A 4,530-nucleotide genomic window follows, 5' to 3' on the forward strand; every position below is an offset into this window, starting at 1 on the left:
CGACAGTTCAGACAGTTCGACAGTTCGACAGTTCGACAGTTCGACAGTTCAGTACTTACAGTTCAGTACTGCACATTACGCGCGTTATGCGTGCGTACGTGACTGTAAGTGCATCGTCCCCCGCTATTATATCAGCAGGAGATATCAGGAGTCCATCAATATATACCCCCCCTATCAATATTGATAGACTCCTGATGATATGCTATAGGAAATCGCCCTCGTCTAGCTGTGTATACTGTAGTACGTGGCATTTCACTGCAGCTGTCCCCCCCCATGCAGGTTCCTCGATCTCGCTGCCGCGAGGAATTCGCCGTCTCAACGAATTGCGACGAATTAACTGTACATTTAGATTTCGCCAAACCTTTACATGACGAATAGATCATGATTAGTATAGATAGATTTATTATTATTCACTCCTGCTATATACATACGGGAGTTATAGAGAATGAATTCTTCTACGCGATCTGCTACTATTTTTTACTACCAAAATAATGCATCGCAGTAAGGAACCATGGTAATTTATCGTAGGATATACGATTAGGGTGATGGAATAATGATTATTTTAATTCCAAGATTTAATAATTATTACATGATTTAATTCGCGACTATTTTCATTTGCCATCATATATTATCAGGAGTCTATCAATATTGATAGACTCCTGATATTATCAGGAGTGAATAATAATAGATCTATTAGTATTCACTCCTGATATTCCTCCTGGTATTCCTGGTATTCCTCCTGGTATTCACTCCTGATATTATTTATTTTTCCAGATATTTTTCGTTCTAGGGGGCATTGCGCCTCTCCCCACTTGCGTACGTTTCAGCCACAGCACGGGCCGAGAACAATATATACATATATTCAGGAGTTATCCCTATTATCTACTCCTGATATATATATATCAAGAGTAGATAATAGAGATCTCTATTAGCTACTCTTGATATATATATAATGTATATATGTATATATAATATTGTTCTCATAGCACGGGCACATGCGGTGGAGAAAGCGTGAGGCCACACGCATCATCGCCCGCACGAACAAGTAAACGTGCAAATATCGGACATCGATATCCGAGGCATGTCTTATTACCACGCTTACAGTAAAACTGCATATAGTTACTAACAAAAACCCTCCCTTCTCTCGTCTGTCTCGTACCAAATAACGAACCCGCGATCAGCTCTACTATAATAATCACATGCCCCTATGGTTGAGGTAAAGGTTAGAATATAAGAATTTGCCTCACCGCTGGAGTCAGGGGGAGTTGAAACAACAACGAGGGCTTGACCCAAGCAGGGCAGATGATGGTTAGAGTGAGCGTGATTATGCCTAGGCGTACGTTGGATTAGGGTAGCAGTTAAATACTGCTAGGGTGAGAAATAGGGTGCCCGCGAGATGTAGATTCATATATTAAGAATAACTACACTGGCTTTGTATAATTATATTTGGGCATTTGAGTTAGGATTACGTCTGGAGTTGGGAGTGGGTATAAACGGATGAGGCGCGGATAGAGGGTATTAGAAAATGGGTGGCTGCTAATTTGTTTTTCACTTACAGTGTAAAGTGTGAAGAGTGTGCTAGCTAAACGGTCTTCCCTAAGAAATTGTCCATATAGTATAAAATGCATGAGGTCGTATTTCTGGCACATCGGATTACATTAACAGTCTCACATTCTAATCATGCGCAGAGATTCAGTTTTACGCTATATAGCCCGTCAAACGCTCGAAACAGTATAACAATTTAATTACTGTCATAACAAACAAAATGGCGCCCGTGTAAATCCGTTCTCGAGAGCAGTGTGCCACTGCGTGCGTACGCATGTGCATGCGTGCATGCGTGGGTGTATGTACGTGCGTGCACGCGCGCGCGAAAACCAGCTCTCGGCTACTGCAGAGGGGGAGGGGGAGGGGGAGTATCGTCTGCTCTCGCCCAAATCAACAAATTAGCCGTGCCAAGCATTGGATTCGTTGCCATGACAACTAACAAGTACACCTGCTCGGTGCGTGATCAATAGGCGTCTGCTAGCCACGTGCAAGGCACGAAGAGCCAGCCGCAATGGCCGCACCGCTACAGGTGAGTGAAGCTGTCAGGTGCGCAGGCGGCCATCTGTGATGGATAGAGGAGAAACGCAAGGAGTCACTAATCAGCCATCTAAAGGCCAGAGAATTACCGATTCTTTTTCCAGGTTGAACGATTGTTTTTTTTATCGCTCGCATATTTCTGTAGAGCAATAACAACGCAGCAAATCAGCGGCGCCATCGCTAGTGTTGGGTGAAGTTGAAAAGAACGAAGGTGTGTAAAACGGGTGCGCATATATAGACGGACCTAATGAATAGAGCTCTGTGAGGAGGATATATAGTCAGGGGTTAATAATGACAAATTATCATTATTAACTCCTGACATAGTCACGACTAGCAGAATCTCTCCAGTGTAAACAGCATGAGGTCTGGTATATATATATATATTATATATACCACCATAGCTCTACTGACGTGGCCCCTCCGCAGGTACCTGCATCTAGAATGCTCTAGTATCATCACACATCCGGCCAGGTGTTCACTCCCATGATCGCATCGTATGCCAGCGTCTCGTCTATGCGCATTAAGAGTCCATAATCTCTATCTTGCTCCCATCTGTGCTCGCGGAGATCCTCCACCCTTTCTTGTTCCCTCATTCTCCACCCTCCCATGTTCCCTCATCCTCCTTCCTTGTTCCCACATTCTCCACCCTCCCATGTTCCCTCCTCCTCCTTCCTTGTTCCCACATTCTCCACCCTCCCATGTCTGCTCATCCTTCTTCCCTTGTTTCCGAGATTCTCCCCTCCATGTTCCCGTCATCCTCCTTCGCTTGTTCACCATCTTCTCCACCCTCTCCATGTTCCCTCATCCTCGCTTCACTGTTCCCACATTCTCTTCCCCCCAGCTGTCCCGGATCCTCCACCTTCCAGTGGTTCCTCATTCTCCCCCATTCCATGATCACCATCTTCCCCTATACCGCGTTCCATTATCTTCTTCCACCCAGTGTTTCAGCATCCCCCTTTCCCATGTTCCCGCACCCCCTGTCGACTCTCACATCCTCCTCCCTCCCGTATTCTCTTATCTTGCACTGTTCCCGCTTCTATCCTCTCCCTTACCGTTATCCCACTCTTCCCCATTATCCCCCTGTTATCCTCCCCTTAACCCGCGCACCACGTCCCTGGTTTATACCCCCCCACCGCCATCCAATCCCCCGCCTGTCAGTCATGATATCGCTGAGACTAATCGCCGGAGAAAGAAAGACCTTTATATAATTACGCTTAAAACAACATGGCGCCCCGACAAATTTGACGGTCAGTTTCTGCCGACGACGCCCGGGCGGTTATTAGGCGCACGCGGCCAGCCGCCACAAGCGTCGCATCGAGGTAATAATGGCTGAGCGGACCGCAATTACCTCAGCTTCCTCCGCCTTCCTAATTGCGAGCGCTTGGGCAGCCGCCACCGGATGGCGCCGCGAATCGGCGTCATATCTTAATTACGGCGGTGAGAATTAGGCGGAAAGAGGTTTATATATAGAGAGAGACAGACGAGGAGAGGGGGAGAGAGAGAGTTGGGGGAGTAGAGAGGGAGGAGAGAGCGAAAGTAGGTAGAGAGAGACGAGAGGAGAGGAGAGAAGAGAGAAAGATGAGACAGAGAGCGAGAGAGGAGAGAGAGAGAAGTTCCGAGAGGAGAGAGAGGAGAGAAAGAGAGAGAGAGAGAGAGAGAATGAGAGGAGAGCAGAGAGGAGGCGGGAGATTAGGTGAGAACGAGTCATTAGGCGGAGGAGATTTATCATAAGAGAGATGCAGAGAGAGAGAGAGACGAGAGAGAGAGAAGAGAGAGGGGAAAGAGAGAGGGGATAGAGTGGAGGGTAGAGATAAGCGAAGTAAGTAGAGTAAGAGCAGAGAGAGAGAGAAAGAAAGAAAGTAGAGAGAGAGAGAGGGAGAGAGAGAAGAGGAGAGCAGAGAAGAGAGAGAGTCAATCCGTACGGCGCGAGGTAGTCGACGGTTGGCGCCCTGCCTGCTCTCTCTCTACTGTGCTCGTGCTTCCCTATTGCCGTCTCTTTTACCTGCCCTGCTGTTCTCTACCTGCGCTTCTGCTTCTCTTACCTCGCCCGGGTGTCCTCTCTCACCTGCCGGTGCTGCCTCTCACCGCCTCTGCCTGCCGGTTCTTCTTTTTTTTTTCCTTACCCCTGCCGCTGCCTGCTCTCTACCTGCCGCTTGCCTGCTTCTCTCTACCTCGCTGCCTCTCACTGCGCTGCCTGCTTCTCTCTACTTCCTGCCCTGGCTCTCTCTAGCGCTGCTGTTCTCCTTCTGCGTCCGTACCTGCCGCTGCCTTGCTTCTCTCTCTACCTGCCGCTGCCTGCTTCTCTACCTGCCGCTGCCTGCTTGCTTCTACTCTGCCGCTGCCTGCTTTCTCTCTACCTGCCGCTGCCTGCTTCTCTACCTGCCGCTGCCTGCTTCTCTCTACCTGCCGCTTGCCTGGTCTCACCCTGCCGCTGCTGCTTCTCTCTCA

The sequence above is a fragment of the Priapulus caudatus genome, unplaced genomic scaffold (assembly GCF_000485595.1).
Source record: "Priapulus caudatus unplaced genomic scaffold, Priapulus_caudatus-5.0.1 Scaffold149, whole genome shotgun sequence".
Lineage (NCBI taxonomy): Eukaryota > Metazoa > Priapulida > Priapulimorpha > Priapulimorphida > Priapulidae > Priapulus > Priapulus caudatus.